We start from the raw sequence: 23,746 nt of genomic DNA, 5'->3' as shown, positions 1-23,746 counted from the left end.
CTACAGGTCATGTGTGGTCTGGCGTCTCCTTACCAGCAACAGGCCCCAGGTTAAAACTAGTCAATTCCGTAAAATTCACGCTCAGAGCGTCGTTGCGCGAAAGTGGTAGGGAGACACGACTTCGAACAAACAGACACCACGCAGAAAGTTAGAACACTAATGGGAGGAATTGGCGTAAAACTGAATGCCGCTATCTGACTGGAATAATTTACTTGTATATGATTTACTATGATCGAAAGAATCTCACTGGTTAATTGTAAGTAAATTGGATACTATCGGTACCCAACAGAAACATTGTCCTTTCATCCATAAGTGTATTTTTCATCATTACTAACGTTTTTTTACAGCAGGTGGTATACAATGTAAATGGCATATTACTATACACATAACTAGGTCTACCTTGAGTCTTTGGGTCGATTCCACAATGCCATGTCTTGTATGCAATCACATCGCGACCGGCGAAAGTTTCAAGTCAAGGAAGAGATGCGATTTCACAACGAACAATAGCAAGGGTAGACCAACCAATACCAGAATTTCCAGTACCGACGTCTAAAGTAAAATTAACCCAGCAGCCTCGGAAAAATATAGGTGCATTTAATAATACTGCTTGAGCTGTTCCATTGACTCCAAGTTTATTTACGAGGCTTATAATATGTTTGTAGACTGGCATGCAGTGGCGGAGTTGACGATACACACGTCGACGAGGCATAGTGCTCCAATGCTGCAGTAGATAACCATGTATTTTTCATCATTACTAACTTTTCTACAGGAGAGGGTATACAATGTAAATGGCATATTACTATACACATAACTAGTTCTACTTTGAGTCTTCGGGTAGATTCCACAATGTCACGTCTTGTATGCAATGACATCTCGATCTCGAAAGGATGCAACAGTTGGAAAAAAATCTAAAACATAGTGTCGCACTGCCCGCTCAGCGCCTAGGGAGTTGGTGACGCAACCCGTCCGACGTGGCTCGGCGCCAGCCTGGCGCACTAGCGGAGCGCACTGCTAAAGTGACTACAGCATTGAAGCACTATGCCTCGTCGACGTGTGTATCGTCAACGCCGCCTCCGCATGCCAGTCTACAAACTAATTATAAACCTCGAAATAAACTTGGAGGCAATGGAACAGCTCAAGCAGTAATATTAAATGGACCTATATTTTTCCCGCCACTGGAAATTTTGGTAGTAGTTGGTTTACCTTTGCTATTGTTCGTTATGAAAATGCATATCTTTCTGGACTTGAATCTTTCGCCGATGGAGATGTCATTGCATCGTAATCGAAGACGTTGCAGGCACAACCACAATTCAGTGCCAAGTCTATCCGTCCTCTACAGTTACCGTACACGGATTTGATTCGGACACCTTCACAACCACAGCGCAAGACATCGCTGCGACCAAACGCCTAGTGCCTTCTCTTGTGGCTCTCACTTGTGCCTTCCTCATATTGTCGCGCGAAAACAGTGATAGCGCTGATTGCAGCATTCAGGTTCCCTCCAACTAGTGAATCCCGCTAACATAGCGCGTCTCCTTCAGATGCCAGTCACAACAACCACCTCTCCCCCACTGTCAATAAAACAAAATTGCGCTTCTGGTGTCACTCACTACTACCCCAAACGCTTGTTCTCTCAACTATGCCGTTAAGCTCGCACCTCAGGTCTCAAGAAATAAAACAATAGCTACTACGAGGCTAGAGTTTGTTCCCTGCAGCCCACGCTTTCTGCAGCCGGTAGATGGCTATCTGCAGGGCACGTCAGCAAAACACGAAAAGGCGCCCCCGCGCTCCGCCGCACGCGGACCGGACATCAGTCTGGCAGTCGTAAAGGTGAACATTAGTTGCCGCCACACGCAACGGGCGTTCCGCCTCCTTTCTCAGAATTTACCGCCAGAGTGGCCAATCCTTGCCGCTAGTCAGTCCCATTTGGCCACTCGTTTCCCTGAAACATTTTAAATTCAATGAGCTGCTTATTTGCATTCTCACAAGGAACTTTCACAATCCAGTAAGCCCATCGCCGTGTTAATAAAGGAAAGGAATGACAGTTATTTAGAACACGCCAGAGGGAATCTGATTCATCAGTAAAGGTTCTCATACTGATTGACTCTGAATCACAAACGCACACCCAATTGCTTGGTGAAAACTGCAAGCAGAGTAGAATGCGGCGTTGCAGCCCTTTGTAGATCATCATCTATAGCATCTACATTGGGAACTAATAATCCTTTTCCAAAATTTATCCCACTGGTGCCAAAATTATCCTCGCTGACAGGAAATTGTCATTCTCCATTCTTTTCCTGTATGTATTCGACATTCCTCAATGTAAAACAACGTCATGCATCTACTGCATCGGTCCCTCCTATTTATTCTGTCAGGCGGAATTTGTTGGCATATATATCTGTTCCTACGTTCAGGAAACAAAGATTATTCCTGTGTCTTCAGCACTTCATCAGGTCTTCATGGATCTGTGCATAATTTACCTCTTTCAGCTTTGCAAGTGATGGTCATTTGGCATCGCTTCCACCAAACATGGAACAAAGCGCCGCCAAATTGCACTGTGAGCTGCTGTTGACTAAATTTTGCACGGTATTTGTACAAGAAATCTAAAACTACTTTCACGCAGCACTTTTCAATTACATAGGGGAGTACATCCATTATCTCTCGGAACAGTTTTGCTCCAGTCTAAAACTCTAGACACCACGAAGGCATTATCCTAGTTGAACTAAAATCGGTAGATGTTATGTGTACATAAAGATAAACAAATGATTACTATCTCAGAAAAATTGGATGATTTATTCAATAGAAAGAGTTTCACAAATTGACCAAGTCTTTGCATTGGCTGATGGAGTTGTTGAACGTCCTCCTGAGGGATATCGTGCCAAATTCTATCCAAGTGTCGTGTTAGGTCGTCAAAATTCCCGGCTCGTAATGCAGCAAACGTTCTCAGGTTGGAAGAGATTCAATGAATTTTCTGAGCAAGATAGGGTTTGTCAAGAACGAGAACGAGCAGTAGAATCTCTCGCCGGGTGTAAGTGGACATTAATTATCTTCTGAAACGTAAGCCCTGGATGGCTCTGCCACGAAGGGCAACAAAACGGGTCGTTGAAAGTCATCTACGTACGCAAGGTGGGGAAGTATCGGACACGGTGGTAATTTCGGAAGGGAACAGCGTATTTCTATTCTTACGTTGGTATCACTGAACGCAAGCCTTTATTTCACGCGGGCGTTTTGCTGTTTACACCGTGTGTATTGTCAAACATATACTTACACAGACTGTTGCAGTTGGAAGTTGAAACAGTGATGTGTAGCGGGTTACAGTGCAATGTACAACTCCTGCTAGTTATCTCTATGCGAATCCTTTTGTCATTGCACAAGAAGAGAGGAAATTGGTAAGCATAATTTGCTTATAGTTTACTTACTTAAATGTTGAGAAGCAAACGTGAATATAGTTTGTCTCCACATCGCACTTTCGCTAATGACTAGTGAACTATTTACAGATAACTACATACTTTGGGGTAATCTTGGACATACTTACAAAACGAGGCTTGGTGTTCTTCCGAGGCGCTATTATGATCTTGAAAATCTTGAGGAGGTGGTTGCAGCTGTAAGATCAGGAAAAATATCGTGCAGAAAGCGTCAATCAAATTCATTGTACCACCTTCAACGTCAGAGAGTAAAATTAATAATAGACATCTATCTTAAGTATTTTAAGGGCTGTACACTGGGGTTTCCTTTTACCTCTGATGACATTAGGTACATAGTGGAAGGATATCTTGATAAATGTAGACCAAGGGAAAAACGCTTTCCTCTTAACATGCCAGGGATTGAGTGGTCGTGGTCTTTCTTACAGCGTCACTCTGACATATTCGGCGTCCGGATATTTGAGAACATTGAAAAGCAAGGTGCAGAAGTTAGTTATGAGACAGAGAAATCATCTATCTAGAACATTTGGTAGAAAAACTGAAAAATACCGATCCAAAAAATGTAATCAATTATGACTAAACGAATCTGTGGGATAATCCTGAGAGGAAGCGTGTGACAGCTACAACGAGAACAAAACATTCAGAAAGGATCATAGCTTCTTCTAGGAGTAGCATTTCAGTAATGATGGGTGCCACTGGAGACGGAAAACTATTATCTCCCTATGTGGTCTACAAATCGGAGCATTTATGGGACACCTGCCAAGAGGTGGGTCTCAAAGGAACCCGCCATAATCACACTAAAAGTGGATGGTTTGCTCTGTCTACATTTGAAGTTTGGTGTAGTAATATTGCACTTCCTCATCTGAAATCAATGGAAGGGGAGAAAGTTTCTATAAGAGACGACCTTTCAAGTCTCATTTCGCTGAGAGTAAATGATGAATGATACGAGAATAAATATTTTATAGCCATTAGACGTAGTTTACTTCAGACCTTTAAAAGCTCCTTGGCTGGCAATGCTTACACAATGGAAGAGAAACTCCCGTTGGCCAATATCGAAAGGTGCTTCCCCTTCACTTTTTAAGGTACTGCTAAAAAAGTGTCAGCAACTGAAGAAGACAGTATAAGAAATACGTTCCGTGCAATGGGATTAATTTCATTTGGCACTAAAAGAGTCCTCGAAAGTGGCCTGGTGGAGATTATTCTCAAAACAGTTCTTTAGAAGTCCGATCTTCGAGCTTTAAAGATATGCTGCAGGAAAGTCTATGTTAGGCACCGAAGTGAGAAAGATAATGCTGTCGCAGTGTCTGAATTGCTTGTGAATAATGAGGCAATTACGCACTGGTGACGATAGCAGCAGAGCACAGGAAGCGGTTCTGGAAGTGGAGGCTTTTGTTCTTGTGGATTATCCACACGTGATTGGGGGGGGGGGGGGGGGGGCAGCGGAATAGGCAATTTGTCGGAATCGCAACAGAAGCGGGCGCAAAGGAAGTGGAAGTCAGAATTCTTCGACCATATCAAGGCAGAATATCTGTGTTTATTTTTCTTGTCATCCCTTGAAGATGGTACCGTAAACGATGGGCAAATTGTTAGAGTGTTGTCGACTCCAAGAGAAGAAACGGGGAAGTTTTCTTTCACTGAGTATATGTTTTAGATTACTATTGATTTGTTGTGTAAGAATATTGTTTTTATTAATGAAATATTTTTAAATATGTCAGTGACAGTTTTCTCAATATGTGTAAAATATTTACTGGATATGTGTAGATTATATTGTAATCACCTGTAAAAAATGTTTTCAAACCGCGTATAACATGCTCCTAATAACGTGTATCTTTTTAAAAAGGACTTTTGTGTGGAAATTCACTAAACGTCCGAAGTTACCCCATCATACGGATAATATCCGATGGTTTTATTTGTTACATTCTGCCCAATTAAAGAATATTTTTGACTAAAGTTCGTTGATTATTCTCCAATTTCATGCAAAATATCTCACACTTTTTGTTGCGATAATTTAATGTTCTTTACGAAGTTACCTTAAAGAATATGAAAATTCCGTCCGATATTACCCCAACTTACGGTACGACTGCGCAATATGAGTGTAATGGGTGACAACCAAAGGACTCCTGGCACGAAAAGAAATGATACGTTAAACCATCATTGTTGGTTGTGAGACCATATGGCGGCCGACAATCAGGTTGTTATGCAAACCACTGTTTAGGGCATCTCCAGACACGTACTCACTGCTCATAGGGGCTCAGTTCGAATTCGTAGCGGGACTCATCACTGAAGAAAATTCTACGATTCTGGAAACCCCCCTCCCCACCCCCTACGATCCTCTAGCCGCACTCACCTTGGCGGACAATTCTCTCCTATGTCCCAACAGGATCGAGGCGCGAGGCATGAACGTCTGCTAAACGAGACATCATTGCCCCAGCTGTTTTTGTTGCGTCAGTAGTTCCACAGCCCTGGCGGTGCCTTGTAGTCAGTGTATCAGTTTCACCTTCGATGAGCAATTTCGTTAGTACATGGTAATCCACTTAAAGCAGATCCATCTTGCGTACCTTATAGCCCTACACTTTGGTTCCTTGCACCAACCTGGTTTGTCGTCTTCTGATGAGTTGATCACAGAATTTTTTTGAGGTGAAGTTGTTGTGCAATAAGAGATTTAAGTTTAATCTGCCTAAATGCTATGTAGATTAAATATTTTGCCCTTCCACAACGGTTACAGATCCATCATATCTTTTCCAATATCTTTACAGTTTCTCTCTTTCATTTTAATTTAGTACACAATTATTTCCTGTTAATTTTTCAACATAACGACTTACACAAGTCCGTTATTACATTATCTGCAACGTTACTATTTTCTTCTCTCCAAACGTTTGAGTATTTCTGAGTTATCCATGCCTACTTTGCCTATACATTCGCTGTATCTACCCTCTTTGTTATATCTTTCTTTATTACTTTCTAATTGTAATATTTCAAACTGCTTTCGATCATTTTATTTAGACCAGTAGCCACACTTCATAGAGTTTTCAGTTCTCCTCGTTTTTGTCCTTGAGACTCAATATTTTTTTAAACTGAGGTTTTGGTAAGTATCAGCTGACATGTACCCTATTGAAAAGTCAAAATTACCCTGTTAAATCATTTCATCTTAATCCCAGATAAAATGTTTTGCGCCATTGGAAATACTCTGTGATACACATGGCTAAACTTCCCTGCAATGTAGTGGGTCCATGGAATCGAGTCATCAGTGAGCAGCTTCAGCTGGGTGTTACACACGCGCAACAATATGTGGAGTACACCCCTCTCCGAGGCCACATTTAATGATAGAGGCGGCGTGGGTGATTATTTTCGACAAAGTTGTGAAATTTTTAATTTTTCCAGTATTTATCAGAAGTTTTGTCATAAATGGCAAAGTTGTTTTATGTTGGATTCTGGATGGCGATGTACGCGTGTAAAGGACATTTTGTGATCTTGAGTCGTTCCCAGAATATACAATGTTCAGACAACTTACAGGAATGCAAAAATGGTTCAAATGGCTCTGAGCACTATTGGACTTAACATCTGAGGTCATCAGTCCCCTAGAACTTAGAACTACTTAAACCTAACTAGCCTAAGGGCATGACACACATCCATGCCTGATTCAGGATTCGAACCTGCGACCGTAGCAGTCTCGCGGATCCAGACTGATGCGCCTAGGACCGCTCCCCCACCGCAGCCGGCTACAGGAGTGCAACCGGGTGACGTCTACAACAGCCGCCGATATTTCAACAGCTGCACATCTGGTCATTTTCAAGGCACAGATGCCAAGAGAGCGCACTGTGCAAGGACATTTAAACCCTCGGTTGGTGGAACTACGCTGACCATTACCACAACGCGGAGTATGTAGAAGGGCAGCGCGACAGACACTCCGTAAAGAACTCGTGCCACCACTCAACGAAACTGAGCATTGTCAGTAGTTACCGGCAGCGCTCTGAAACTTAACCCATGTAAAACGTAAGATATCTTAGTAATTCGCAAAAGACTTATTACTACTCTGTTCAGAGAATATCTCCCACTATTAATCCTAAACAGCACTGCCATAAGCTATTACACTTCTGCAAAGAATTTGGGGATAATTCTGGAGCATCACTTAGAATGGACTGAACAGACAACCGCAGCCTGTAACAAGACTTCAGGATCACTTCATTCATTCAAAAACATAAAATATTCTCCCTCTCGAGCTTAAAAAGAAACTGTCTGAGTCACTAATACACCCAAAATTTGATTATTGTTATCCTATTCTCCAAGAACTTCTGTTTTAGTGCTCCGTCGCCTGTAACCGGCGATGAATGCTTGTGCGCGGTTTCGACCGTATCACAGACGCTTATGAACATTTATCATGGCTACTTGACGAAAAGCGTAGGAATTATCATACCTGGTGTTTGCTGTATCGCTTTCTCAATCATTACACTTCTTACTTCTTTGCTTCAAACCTTACTCTACTATTTGAACAACACAGTAGAAATACACGTTCTCAACAAAGCAAAGTCCTTTAGGTACAACTACACAACACTGCTATCTTCTCTGAATGTTATCAAACTTTGGAACAATGTTCCTCAAAATATTAGAAAAATGAATATCCTTTCACACTTTAAACGACAGCTAATGGCCCAACTTCTGTCACAAAAGCTCTCTCTCCGGCAGCTCACTCTCGTCAACACTCATTACGCAGTAATTTTGATTCCCTTGTGTCTAGGGTTCTGCCCTGAAATTCTTTTCTTTCTTAGCAACCATTGTCACTTTCCTTTGAATTTTCTCCACTTTCAATATCCCTTCCACTTCTTCTGATACCAAAAAAAAAAAAACTTCAAAAGTGCTAACACTTCAGTATTATTCATAATGCCTCCGTTATTTTATTGTTATTACTAATGTTACCATTATTATTATTAATTTAAATTTTTATTTTTGAGTTTGTTACTTAATATCTAAGCAGTATAATTCTTAATTCCTTCATTATTTTGTCATCGTTGTTAGCGTTACTTTTATTATGAGTATTATTACTGTAACTAATTATTGCTACTTATTATTATTGCGACTGCTAAGAAATATAATTGCTTTGTTGTGTTTCTGGTTACATGTAAGAGTGGTCCTTAAGGCCCTATCCCACTCAGAGTAAACTCAAGTAATAAGCAGTAAATAAATAAAATAATTAAATATTAATTACGAGTGGATCAGAAGGTAGCGTCAATCCAATCCCTCTATTGTGTGATAATGGAGAGTGCAATGTACCTAGCAACTTTTAATAATAAATATTTACTACCGTAACATGTGAAGTTGGTCATATTTAGCTGTGCTCAGGCTACTTCTTTACAGTACGTGTGTTTTCTTTTCTGCCTATGTCGTACTATAGTTTTTGGACAGCGTAACTGCACTTACTGAGGTTTCAAGTTTCCCTGCACATTATCCCAGAATTGGATATGTACTTTGGAAAGGACGGAGTTTCACCTGTCGACGTAATAGTAGTTAACCAAGTCGTTACTAGTTTCCGTTTCCGTGAGTTTTTTGAACAAAAACCGTTCGTTGAAGGACTGAATGAGGTTTCATCCCTGGAGGCAACAGATTTCCTTAGGCATCTAGTAGTCCGTAGGAAATGGTGAATGGATGAGGGCGTAGGAGATCATCACGATGTCCTGCGGAATTCATCATTTCCCTCTGAGAGTTCTTCGTAAAGCATTGACGTCAGATAGAAGATGCTCATCTCTCAACGTGTCGATGCGATGCTGCCAACCGAACAAGCTAGTAAAATCCTCCAAAGAATGACGTTAAAAGAAAATCTCCACTGAGAGACATTAGATTCAATGGTATGTAAACAACTAGTTTTGATGCTTGAAAACGGCACAAAATCCTGTCTTCAATTAATCACATCAAGAAAGCCGCATGTAAGTGAAATAAATATCAAAGAAAAAATCTAGACGCTTAAGACTGATTAAAGTGAATCAATTTGGAGTGGAGAGCTTGAATGGCAGAACTGAGATGAGTAGGTTGAACTCGTTTGAATATGTGAACAAAACGGGAGCTGGAAACATGAAAAAAGCGGATGGAGGCCAACTGAGGGAAAGAGTAGTGACGCGATTAAGACTAGTTTAAGAAGAACTTATATGGAATGGAACAGACAGCTATAAAAGAAGAAAAAGTGTAAAATTACCATAAATGTCCCAACCCGGCCTGATTCCTGAGAAATGGAAAACGAAGAATAAGATAATAACACACACGTATGACCTTAGACTCCAGTGTGAAGATCACTGATGTGAAGGTGTGAAGACGATGGACATTGCAATCAGAACACGAGTTACATTACTTACGACACGCACATGCCTTCAGCAAATAGACAGGCCAAATAATAGAAGCATTCAGCTCTTACGTACAGACCGTAAATATGGGTAAATTACCGTGAGATCTTATGCAGTGACATGGAACTTGAAGCTTTTAGCTCAAGCAATTACCAGCGTCTTTAATCCCGACAGATCATGTTTGTTATCGATGGCGTTGAGCTTAGTCATACAATGCTTTTTAAAAGAGCAAACCGTCATTTGACTGTGTATCATTATATTATCTTTCATACTTTCCAGATTTCGGCTTTTGATGCCACTATAAAGTAGAATGCTAAAAGTTCTTAGACGAATATCAAACAGCTGCTTTGGATTGCTTAGTAACGGTCTAGTAGCTTTCAACATTGTACTCGATAATGGCATAAAAGCAAAAATCTGGCGAGTACAAAATATAAATATAATAGTTCACAGCCAAATGAGGTTTTACTCTTTCTTTAAAAAAATATATTTCATATGTTACTAGTTTCAGAAAATTGATAGTGGAGCTCAGTAAATGCCGAAAAATCATGTGGCGGTAAATTTCTTTCTCAGTTCAAACGAAAACCTTATGCAGCGAAGGATTTCTTTCAACCCTACTTATTCCTCCATAATCTCAATAACCTTTGGCATTTTACTGAGGAAAGAAATTTTATTAAATGGTTTTAACCATGCCAAAATATGCAGGCAAAGTATAATTATGCCCGTCACGACAGACAGCAGTTTGCAGATGAGGCTGAACATGCAAATTCTGTTCTACAACATTTAAGCGGTCACCAACGAAACGTTTTTATTTCTCAGACGGTGACGATGTGCCGCTGAAACGATTTGCTTCTGCAGAACGAAGTGGTTGGTGTGAGTGCATAAGTCGATAGAAAGACTTAACGACCACCAGCAAGGTCAAGATGTCGGCTCTTAAGCGACTGAAAGAGTGATTAATGAGCGAGGTTTGAAAAACTCTCTGAATTGCGGTCTAAAAAACGTAACTAAGAACATTTCAGGCTGGATAATCAATTAATTGCGACACTTATTGTTGCAACGAATAGATAAGCAAATGACAACATTAATTCCTTTACATGATCTGTCAGAGATAAATCTTTCTTAACAAGTAACTTAGAGTTCGTTGACGCTGTAACAATTGAACAACAGTTGTAAATAACTAGCTTCATCAACCGAGATATTTATTTCTCTAATCGAACAGCGGTATCTCTTACCTTCTGGCTAACTCTTCCGTGAAAAGCCCAGAGGAATTAATATTGTAATCTTGATGCACGGAGGAAATTGATAGGACAAGTATAAAGAGAACGTGTTACTCTTAAACAGAGATCAGATAATCGAAGATCTCAGACAATACGTCCAAAGATAGGTAGCACAGTTTATGTTCGATCTGGTTTACAGTAGTAAATAATTGAAAAGTTTCGACACTGTGAACTCATCTGTTTAATCGTTACGGAGGATTCATGCTAAACCATATATTTATAAGGAAGAGTCACGGATTAACTTAGGGCTTTGTTTACAATTGTAAAATATTCCGCAGCTTTTGAGGTTTCACTAGACCCTCAGTTAATGAATCTTGTTCTATTGTTACAAGCATTCATCTACTGCTTTTCGGAAGTAATACACTAGTATCACCATGATTTGATAATGACGTGTAACGCGGAAGGATGTGATTTATTCATCCTTTGGTAGCATCATGTTATGAATATACGTCCAGGCTTATAACTGGTCCTAATTACCAGAAAAATGAGAGAAAAAGGCTGAAGTCATAGATTTAGAGCTGCAGTTACACCACTGAGAACATGCTGATAGATCTGTTGGTTGATGATACCTTTTTGACGCATATCTGGAAAGCAGGTCAAGGACGAGAGTCCCTAGGACCCACCCCACCTATTCTCGCAGTTTCACGACAACCAAGCTCTCTCAGGTAGCGCAATAAACGCAGTCTGTGGAAGCAAATGCAATGATCTGCATGCTGCATAATGCAAGAGCACTTAAAGTAAGTGCTTTCCTCTGTGATTCTCTCACTTCTTTAGCCGGTTTCTACGGCGAAGAACCCAGCAACGGCTTATAACGCAGCACACTCAGATAGGGGTCAAGATGGCGACATAATTCGAACAAATCATCGCAATGTGTCAGTAGCCATACTGGCTATCTTCATTGCCATTTTATCGACATCTCTCTAATTCAGGTCTGCATCGAAACTATTATATTTGGAAGGCTAGTAAGCAATCTTCCAGATGCAAGAAACTCTACAGCAGTTTATTCTATCTCTCATTGGAAGATCTTGAAAGTTTTAAGAAATGTATTTCGAAGACCTGTAGTGTAAGGGTACATTTATCACCAACCGAAGTGTAACAAAATGTGTTAAGTGAGTCGCTTCCACACTTGAGCTACTCGTACGGGCTAAGAGACTTGGTATGGTGAAGTACAAGGTGTGTCAGAGATTCGTCTAGTTTCACAAGTCTTTATTACTGTGCATACAGATTTGCCATCAGACTCGTACTTTGGCTTCAGGAAATGTGCGTTCACGGAAAACAGTTACTGATTCTCTTTTATATGAGTAACAGCTGTGCCCAATCATAGGTTGAGGACAGCAGGTATTTTCTTTTTCTTAACAAAAGAATGTTTGGAGTTGGAATATTGTTGCGCAAGTCGGAGCATTATCGTATTAGGGAAAAGCTCAACTGTGATTCAGTTCATTCTGCAAAGTAGGTCTTACGGGGGGAAGGGGGGTCCATAGTCAACCAACTGGGAAGGGATAGGAGACTGGAGACTGATTAGGTACAATCATAAAATCTTGTGAAAGAGTGATGTCAAGAGGGAGGGTGGGGCGGGGGAGAGAGCAACGTGGGATTGCCCTCTGAGTTCGTGGTTTTTCGTGATAAGCATGACAAATTAGTCGCAAATTTTTATCTGCGCTTATGACATAAGCATGATGATGCAGATAATACGACAGTAGGATAAAAATTGGGGTTTCAGAGAAGAATAACGCTTGGAACATCAAAATCGAATGCTTAAAATTTCTAACACCAAATGCTGGTAAAAGTGAAATTTTATTCTCCCGAGATGGACAAACAGTCAGTAAAATCGACCATCTCAGTTTTTTATGACTGCTGGTAGCTCGATGGCTTCGTTGGAAGTATAACGTTCAAGAGCTTGAAAAGAAACTTAATGCTGCCATCTCAGCTGTAAGATTTATCTCCACGGTCACTGACATCGAAAGGCGAAGACTTGCATATTGTGCTTGCTTTCACTGGTTCACCTCGTATCGTGTTACATTTTGGTGTAACTCAGTCCAATCACAAAAAAAAAAAAATTTCCTAACACAGGAAAGCGCGTTGTGAGGAGCCTGCGCTGTTAGTTCACGAATTTTTTGCATGCCATTGTTCAGGTGTCTGGATATTATTACACTGTTCTCCGTGTGCATGTAGTCGATGCAGGGATTTATTGTTGACAATACTGATTCATTCGGAAGTAATTACAACAGTCAGTCAGTGAACACTAGGTGAAAAAATTATTGTACAAGAAAATGTGAAGTTATCAGCAGGATTCATTTTCAATAGGCTTCCATCTCAAGTGAAACCCCAAAGTATTCTAACCCAAATAGGAGGGCTTTCTTGTGACGCTTTCTTTCTATTGTTGATAGTATTTTACGGCAGAACTTGAGAAATTTGCTCAGTTCAAAAAAAAAAAAAAGGGGGGGGGTTCAAATGGCTCTGAGCACTATGGGACTTAACAGCTATGGTCATGAGTACCCTAGAACTTAGAACTACCTAAACCTAACTAACCTTAAGACCTCACACAACAGCCAGCCACCACGAGGCAGAGAAAATCCCTGACCCCGCCGGGAATCGAACCCGGGAACCCGAAATTTGCTCAGTGATGAGGTGTTTGTTGGAGTAACTCTTCACAGCTCTTTTCGTGTTTTATTAATTATTTTTTATGGATGTGATTCTATTTTTTAACACTTTGACAAGTTTTTTTTATTATTCTTAATTGTTTAATTTTTATGTTCATAGATTTACACTCATTGTAGCTAAATTCTTCCATGAGCAAGTACCTTAGCTTGTATAGTCCCAAGGATCCCGATAAATAAAAAATTGAATACATAAATCAAGATATAAACTAAAGGAAAAGTTTAGTTCTCCCATCGAAACTGCATGTTTACTTTTACCTCAGTTGCAAGTACCTCGTGTCACGTGGTTGCTGACACGGGGTTCGTTACGAATCGCCTAAGCAGTGGATCAGGTGCAGGACGTGTACGAACCATGTGTTGTGATCTGGTCTCGCGGCATGTGATTTTCTTTTTTTGAAGGTTCGAGAACGACTGCGTCTTTGTGCTTACATTCAAATATCTTTGGTTGAACTTCTAGCCAGCGTCTGTACTTTCTGTAACTACGACGTGCTCCCGGAAGTAAGGAATGAGTTTACTATCATCTGGATGTTTGTAATGTGTCCGTTAGACAGAACACTGAATACCTATGGAAATAAAATGAAGAATCTGGTTCCAATTTAATCGGAAAAGGTACCATAAGATTTTATGTGCATGAATGAAAATATACACCGTAAAAAATTGGATGGTTGTTTTGAAAATAATAAATTTGTTGTATCAAGAGTAAATTAAAGTTCTTGTAGACGATGCAGTATAAGGGACGATCAAAACGTTTCCCTCCAAACGCCGTACTATTCCGATTTGCTACGCTTATGAGACCAAATCGCAGTAACCATTATGGCGATCGTCCCACCGACACACTTGGTTGAAAATACCATCCTGGTAAAGCATTGTGTTCCACTGCGTGAATCATCGTTCGGTAGAGACGGCTTGCCCGTCAAGGCGTTTGATAAGGAGCCGAAGGCGAGAATATCACATGAATACAGATCAGAACTATAGGGCGGGATCTCGAGTGTCTCCCACTTGTTGTCCATAATGGATGAGACACATCACTCATGCCCCGATGGATGGCTACTTGTGTGTACCCTTCGACAGCCAAGAAAATAATGACAACACGATGGTCCTGTTAGGATGCACTTGAGTAACAACGTCGCCATAGTTAACGTCTCCGCAATTACAGCAAGCGCGTCGGAAAAGTATGAGTGCCACACTAGTTCCTTGCCTGTACATCGGTGGTTCCACCCGCACTGGAGTCGCCCCTTGTATTGAGAAATCGGATGAATGTATTGGAAACAACATGTGAGAGAGCGTCTCGAAAATAAATGTCTGATAAATCAAACGTTATCAACATAGTGCAGCTTTATTCTTCATACCTGCGTATTTATTTCTCGGAATAATCAACCTGGTGACAAGACACCAGTTTGTTGAAAACGTGACTGTAGAATGTTAAACGAAGCCACAGCCTAGGCTTCCATTGTACCGCATCATTAGTATGAAACTGAAATCTTCGAGTTTTTTTTTTTTTTTAACTTCTGGGAACAGATAAAAACCGAATTGGCTCAAGCGAAGACTGTATGGGGGATAGGTAAAACGCATTCGTTGTTGTGAATATGGGAAACCATCATTGTGTAATGCGATGAACACAATGAAAATTTGTGCTGGGCTGGGACTGGAACCCGGATATCCCCTTATCGTGAGCGGCCGTCTTAGCATTTGGCCGTCCGAGCACAATCCATAGCCAGATTAAAACTTCAATTCGTCGTCAACCCTGCTTCTACAACATATCCGAATAAACTTCCCATCGTAATTCGTGCATGCATTTTCGAAGGTATTTTGCATCGTAATTCGGAATAACACAGGCACTGCAATGTTCTATTAATCTGTCGACACTAGACAACCGACTACCGACTAAAATGACTCCCCTGTGGAACAATATACACAATGGATGTATAATTTGTACACAAAGGATTGGTGGCGTATGGAAGTTTGGGTTTGGCCGTGAGTCGTGCGTCCGTATTCGGAACTGCGAATTCATTTGATGTATTTCATAATGGCTGTAGTCGTCGCAGGGCCTGATCCTTCACACATGCATGCCATGTCTGAAGGAACATTATATCGTAATTCGGAATAACGCAGGCACTGAAATATCGTATGTATGGAGGATTGTCGATGACAAGGAAAGTAAGGCGTTCGATTGTTGCAGATGTGGTAGCGCTGGTGTGTTGCTTAGCCTTGTGATGCTGAGAGAAAGGGTGGACGAACTCTTCGAATTCGAAACTCGATTACAGCACGTTGCTTCTCATGCGACGACGTAGTTGAGTTACACACCGTCATGCTGCACGCTGCAATTCTGAGCTCTCTGGAGGCGGAGGGCTGCAGATACATAGAAATGAAGATTGAAGATGTATTGTGTTAATGACCTATGTTTTATTTAAAGATTCAACAGAAAAAAATTCTGAGATCTCTCTTTTAGTCCACCCTCTAATGCAAGTATGTTTGTGCAGGATCAGTATCAACAATGTTGTTAATTGGTCTTGTGAAAACCATTCAACAAATTTTGTAGCTGACGATATAACTGCATGAAAGAAGCAAAGTCTTGTTTCTTTCTGTCCAATAGTGAGAGGGCTTTATTAATCGGTGGTACGCTACGATCGACAAAGGTATCCCACCATTTCTTTATTTAGTGACTGCGTGTTGTAAACTGATCCATACGGTAATAAAGGGTAACTAGGTGGGACAAAAGGAAACATATTCTGTTATAGCAATACATCGAAGTAGCATGCATGTTGCACAGGCATTGCAAATAGGCGTGGATGTTTTCATGGGCATATGTAACGAAATGAGAAATGTGTAAAGTTTTGGGATTCAGTCTCCTGGATTTATTTCAAAATAATGGTGAAGGGGAGGCACGTTGAGACAATATTTATAGGTTTTGAGGGAGAAATTTCCCTTTATATATCGGAGACAGTTAGGTTTGATATACCAGTAAAATTACATTAAAATAATAATTACTTTTCGGGACTTTTAAGAGAGGTCTCGATTTTCAGTGGAAAGACGTGGGTAGAATCTTAGATTCTTGCCTCAGATAGTCATTATCTCATGTTGGACACGTATTAATTTCTGTTGGTGTCTGGAAAGTCTCTACACAGTATCCAAGGTAATAAAAGGTGCTGCTTGTAATTATGTAATCAGCAGAGGTCAGTAACTGCAAACGTTTATAAGGACAGGACATAAGATAACAGTGTTCTTCGAATTGTGAAGTGATTTTTCAATATAGCCTTTAGGATATAAGTTAATTACCCTCTGGATGATCTGCAGTGGACTCAGATAGGTGAGTGAGAGAGTACAGGGCAGGTTATACCGGTTCACTAAGGTTTGCAAATGTCTTGCGGGACGTATTTTAGCACTAAGAGGAAAAACTTGTCGTTTTGTGAGTAGTGAATCAGACCGCTGTAAGCCATAAATGTTTCATCTTCAGTTGACGGGGTTTTGAGATTTTGGTCGGATCTGGTCAGGTCTGGAGCACACAGAGGAATGTACTGGCGTAAGAGTGTATAGTGTGACAAGCGTGCGGTCTGCTGGAGTATGGTACAGCAGAATGTCACTTGGTACACGCCCAGGTTCAAAAGATGAAGCTGTTAGAAATGACGCATAGACAGCTAGTGCCCTTAGAAATGTGATCATAATCATCTTGGTATTTGGCTCGTGAAGAGGCGTGCTACCGCAAGGTAACGCTCTTGAAGTATCACTGGAAGCGGTTGGATCCGAATCCACAAGCTATAACTTTCCAATTACCAGCCAAAGACGCCATCACTAGACAACTTTTGTTATTGAAAATAAAAAGTTGTTTTATTCTGGATTAAATCCGCAGAAATTGTTTTAGTGTCGAAGGTCAAACTCGTCTGTAACATAACTGAATATACACTGCAGTAAGAAAAACCCGTTTCAGTTAATAAAAGTTTTATATACATATTACAAAGAACAGCTGCACCTACAAACTTATTACATTTTGGATTTCTGAGTTCTGTCAGAACTTGAAATTGGCAGCTGCATTGGCTAGTTGCCGTTGATTCGATTTATAGAAGTTATAGCAAAAGACATGCCAGGATGAAAGTGCACCAAGGAAGCTGAAACTCATTTATTTATCAGACAAGTCTTGCGACTAACCAGGATGATCTATGTTACAATCTCCTTCATTGCTCAGTGATTTTGTACCATCTGTATAGAGTTGAAATATCTGCAGTCAAGCTCAACGAAAAGTGCCATAACAGCACGATACTGAAGTGGTCCCGTTTAAAATGTTATAATGGCGTAACTGTACATGCACTGTTTGGATTTAAATCCCACACATACTTGATCCTGGCCCTATTTCCCAAAAGTATAACCTCTATAGTTGATTTTGTTTCGTATTCTCATAAAGCTCCAAGGACAGAAGAAGTTCTTAGATGATGTGGTATCTGTACTGCACGTTATTGTTAAGCAGAACTATAAACAATTTTCTCTTCTGAATGGATCACAAAGTAGAAGACACTCTGGGCTCACTAGAGAAAAGAATGAAAAAACATCCCAATTTTTGCTGAATATGATTACTACGTTTCCATTAAAGGTAGTATTCCGTAGCTGGTGATAAACATAGCTCTTATATACTTCCTCTTAATCTTGTTCCTTCAAGTATTAGACAATTGTCTGTTACGTCTTCTTGTTCACTGTTTCTGTTGTTTGTTGTTAATTATCATTAATTCTCCAACTCTCTCTTGATGTATCTCTTGATATTTCCTCCATTCTACATCTACATCTACATCTACATCCATACTCCGCAAGCCACCTGACGGTGTGTGGCGGAGGGTACCCTGAGTACCTCTATCGGTTCTCCCTTCTATTCCAGTCTCGTATTGTACGTGGAAAGAAGGATTGTCGGTATGCTTCTGTGTGGGCTCTAATCTCTCTGATTTTATCCTCTTGGTCTCTTCGCGAGATATACGTAGGAGGGAGCAATATACTGCTTGACTCTTCGGTGAAGGTATGTTCTCGAAACTTTAACAAAAGCCCGTACCGAGCTACTGAGCGTCTCTCCTGCAGAGTCTTCCACTGGAGTTTATCTATCATCTCCGTAACGCTTTCGCAATTACTAAATTATCCTGTAACGAAGCGCGCTGCTCTCCGTTGGATCTTCTCTATCTCTTCTATCAACCCTACCTGGTGCGGATCCCACACTGTTGAGCAGTATTCAAGCATTGGGCGAACAAGCGTACTGTAACCTACTTCCTTTGTTGTCGGATTGGATTTCCTTAGGATTCTTCCAATGAATCTCAGTCTGGCATCTGCTTTACCGACGATCAACTTTATATGATCATTCCATTTTAAATCACTCCTAATCCGTACTCCCAGATAATTTATGGAATTAACTGCTTCCAGTTGCTGACCTGCTATTTTGTAGCTAAATGATAAGGGACCTATCTTTCTATGCATTCGCATCACATTACACTTGTCTACATTGAGATTCAATTGCCATTCCATGCACCATGCGTCAATTCGCTGCAGGTCCTCCTGCATTTCAGTACAATTTTCCATTGTTGCAACCTCTCGATACACCACAGCATCATCTGCAAAAAGCCTCAGTGAACTTCCGATGTCATCCACCAGGTCATTTCTGTATATAGTGAATAGCAACGGTCCCATGACACTCCCCTGCGGCACACCTGAAATCACTCTTACTTCGGAAGACTTCTCTCCATTGAGAATGACATGCTGCGTTCTGTTATCTAGGAACTCCTCAATCCAATCACACAATTGATCTGATAGTCCGTATGCTCTTACTTTGTTCATTAAACGACTGTGGGGAACTGAGTCAAACGCCTTGCGGAAGTCAAGAAACACGGCATCTACCTGTGAACCTGTGTCTAAGGCCCTCTGAGTCTCGTGGACGAATAGCGCGAGCTGGGTTTCACACGACCGTCTTTTTCGAAACCCATGCTGATTCCTACAGAGTAGATTTCTAGTCTCCAGAAAAGACATTATACTCGAACATAATACGTGTTCCAAAATTCTACAACTGATCGACGTTAGAGATATAGGTCTATAGTTCTGCACATCTGTTCGACGTCCCTTCTTGAAAACGGGGTTGACCTGTGCCCTTTTCCAATCCTTTGGAACGCTTCGCTCTTCTAGAGACCTACGGTACACCGCTGCAAGAAGGGGGGCAAGTTCCTTCGCGTACTCTGTGTAAAATCGAACTGGTATTCCATCAGGACCAGCGGCCTTTCCTCTTTTGAGCGGTTTTAATTGTTTCTCTATCCCTCTGTCGTCTACTTCGATATCTACCATTTTGTCAACTGTGCGACAATGTAGAGAAGGGAGCACAGTGCAGTCTTCCTCTGTGAAACAGCTTTGGAAGAAGACATTTAGTAATTCGGCCTTTAGTCTGTCATCCTCTGTTTCAGTACCATTTTGGTCACAGAGTGTCTGGACATTTTGTTTTGATCCACCTACCGCTTTGACATAGGACCAAAATTTCTTAGGATTTTCTGCCAAGTCAGTACACAGAACTTTACTTTCGAATTCATTGAAAGCCTCTCGCATAGCCCTCCTCACATTGCACTTCGCTTCGCGTAATATTTGTTTGTCTGCAAGGCTTTGGCTATGTTTATGTTTGCTGTGAAGTTCCCTTTGCTTCCACAGCAGTTTTCTAACTCTGTTGTTGTACCACGGTGGCTCTTTCCCGTCTCTTACGATCTTGCTTGGCACATACTCATCTAACGCATATTGTACCATGGTTTTGAACTTTGTCCACTGATCCTCAACACTATCTGTACTCTAGACAAAACTTTTGTGTTGAGCCGTCAGGTACTCTGTAAACTGCTTTTTGTCACTTTTGCTAAACAGAAAAATCTTCCTACTTTTTTAATATTTCTATTTACGGCTGAAATCATCGATGCAGTAACCGCTTTATGATCGCTGATTCCCTGTTCTGCATTACCTGATTCAAATAGTTTGGGTCTGTTTGTCACCAGAAGGTCTAATATGTTATCGCCACGAGTCGGTTTTCTGTTTAACTGCTCAAGGTAGTTTTCAGATAAAGCACTTAAAAATATTTCACTGGATTCTTTGTCCCTGCCACCCGTTATGAACGTTTGAGTCTCCCAGTCTATATCCGGCAAATTAAAATCTCCACCCAGAACTATAACATGGTGGGGAAATCTACTCGAAATATTTTCCAAATTATTGTTCAGATGCTGAGCCACAACAGCTGCTGAGCCCGGGGGCCTATAGAGACATCCAATTACCATGTCTGAGCCTGCTTTACCCGTGACCTTCACCCAAATCATTTCACAATTCGAATCTCCGTCAATTTCCTTTGATACTATTGCACTTCTTATCGCTATAAACACGCCTCCCCCTTCACTGTCCAGCCTATCTCTGCGGTATACATTCCAATCCGAGTTTAGGATTTCATTACTGTTAACGTCTGGTTTCAGCCAACTTTCTGTTCCTCGTACTATATGGGCGTTGTGACCGTTTATTAATGAGAGCAGTTCTGGGACTTTTCTATAGACGCTCCTGCAGTTTACTATTAGCACATTAATATTGTTATTCCTTGTTGCATTTTGCCTACTCCTGCCTTGCCGTGTCTCAGGAGGCGTCTTGTCGGGCCTAGGGAGGGAATTCTCTAACCTAAAAAAACCCCATGTGCACTCCACACGTACTCCGCTACCCTCGTAGCCGCTTCCGGCGTGTAGTGTACGCCTGACCTATTCAGGGGGACCCTACATTTCTCCACCCGATAGCGGAGGTCGAGAAATTTGCACCCCAGCTCTCCGCAGAATCGTCTGAGCCTCTGGTTTAAGCCTTCCACTCGGCTCCAAACCAGAGGACCGCGATCGGTTCTGGGAACGATACTACAAATAGTTAGCTCTGATTCCACCCCGCGAGCGAGGCTTTCCGCCTTCAACAACTCCGCCAACCGCCTGTACGAACTGAGGATGACCTCTGAAGCCAGACGGCAGGAGTCATTGGTGCCGACATGAGCAACAATTTGCAGTCGGGTGCACCCAGTGCTCTCTATCTCCGCCGGTAGGGCCTCCTCCACATCTCGGATGAGACCCCCCGGCAAGCAGACAGAGTGAACACTGGCCTTCTTCCCCGACCTTTCCGCTATTTCCCTAAGGGGCTCCATCACCCGCCTAACGTTGGAGCTCCCAATAACTAATAAACCCCTCCCCCCGTGTGCCTGCTCGGACCTTGCTGAAGGAGCGGCCACATGTCCACCCACAGGCAGAGCGGGCGATGCCACACGGCCAGCCTCGTGCCCCGCGAACGCCGCTGAACCCGCCACTCCCCTTGGGGAGAGGGTGGCCCAACCGCGCCCGGTACCCGCGAAGATGTCTCGACAGCAGGGACAGTGGGTGAAGCATGTAACACCTGGGGTGTACCTTGCGACGCACCAGACTCCCCACTGCCGCTACACTCCGAGGCAGCAGCCTGAAGACGGCTGACCGCGGCCATCAACACACTCAGCTGTTCGCGAATAGTGGCCAGCTCCTCCTGCGTCCGTACACAGCAGCCACACATCCTATCCATCCTAAGAAATCAATTTACTATAGAGTGTTAATCAACTTTTAACTAGACTGCTAATTCACTGAAGGCGGTTGATTATTGACTAAACTGTGATTGCTAACCACTTCTTGTAGAAAACAAGGAAAATAGCACTACCTGTCTCTGGACTGTATTCAAAACAAACACTAGCACTACTAGCACAATGGCTGACTAAAGGGACTCACTGACTGTATTCAAAACAAACACGAGATCTATGGAACACTTAATAGCACTCGATTATTAAAGCTTCCTAAAAGCAAAAACACGCAGAAGAAGAAGTGACAAGTAAGAAAAATACAGTTAATACTTAAATTAAGGTAGCTAGCGGCACAGCAGACGTGAAGCAGACTGCGGTTCGATAATGCATAATTATTTAGGTATTCTACTCTCATTCTTGTGGCATAATGTCTCCATTTACTCTCAAACACCTTAATCTGTTGATTCATGTACTGCGTTCTATTTGCCTCTGATTGTTATCCTCCTTCTCACATCAGAAAATCTGTAGGTAGCTACTCTTCCTGAAAGCCTCATTGCAACAGCTTGTATTAACTGTTCATTTCCAGATATTATTGTCCAAGTTGCGCTGCTATGAATTGTGGTTCGTATTGCCATGCTTTTGCGGAACTTTGAGACGGTTCTTTACTTCATCTTTTATTTCAGTGTTCTGTAAATTATGGCACTATTTCAACTGTTTCCAGTTTTGTGATATGTCTTTTCACTTTGTGAAGGGGGTGATATTCCTCAATAAGTTCATATCATGATGTCGATTGGGTCTGGAGATTGACTTTGAAAGTTTCGATTTTTGTTTTTTGGTTTGGCACGGTTACGTTATTACTCTAGGCACTAATCTCTAACGATTTATACGACATTTTTAAGTGTTACGTCGCTGGTAGCTTCAGAAAATGCTGTCATCATTAGATAGTTGTGTTCGTTAAGGATGCGGGTATAATTCAGGTATTCATTTTAGCTGTTGTCTCACCATATCAACAAAATAAGTATCAAAACTAAAAGGACATGGGACTATGACCTAGTTAGAAAAGCAAGCCCACAGTTTTCAATGGAGGGCAGTTTCTTTGCTTTCTTTAAATAGTAAACAAATTTGGATGTACAGAAACTGAATTCATACTATTTGTACAGTTTACTAGCTCTAGTTTCTGACGAATTACAAGGTACAAATAACATTTTATACCTAATAATTAATCCAAATATGCATGATAACAAAATGTGACTTAGATAACTTCTCTTGACAAAAACATGTGGTTTAAGAAAAAAATTTTGAGTAGCACCACAGATAGTAGAGCAAACATTTATAATTCTGATTTAGCTCATTCAAAGCCATCTGCTGCATGATGACACCTAACACACGTGTATTCAGCATTGCCAATAAATGGTCTACGAACATACATGCTGCACTTTGTACATAATTTCTTGGTCCTACACTTACCTGTACAACCTCCAGTTTGGCAAGTCTTGCTAGTGCTGCGATGTTGCGACTCTGTATT

This window comes from Schistocerca gregaria, chromosome 4 (assembly GCF_023897955.1).
Source record: "Schistocerca gregaria isolate iqSchGreg1 chromosome 4, iqSchGreg1.2, whole genome shotgun sequence".
NCBI classification, from domain to species: Eukaryota; Metazoa; Arthropoda; class Insecta; order Orthoptera; family Acrididae; genus Schistocerca; species Schistocerca gregaria.
This window is presented reverse-complemented; position numbering follows the sequence as displayed.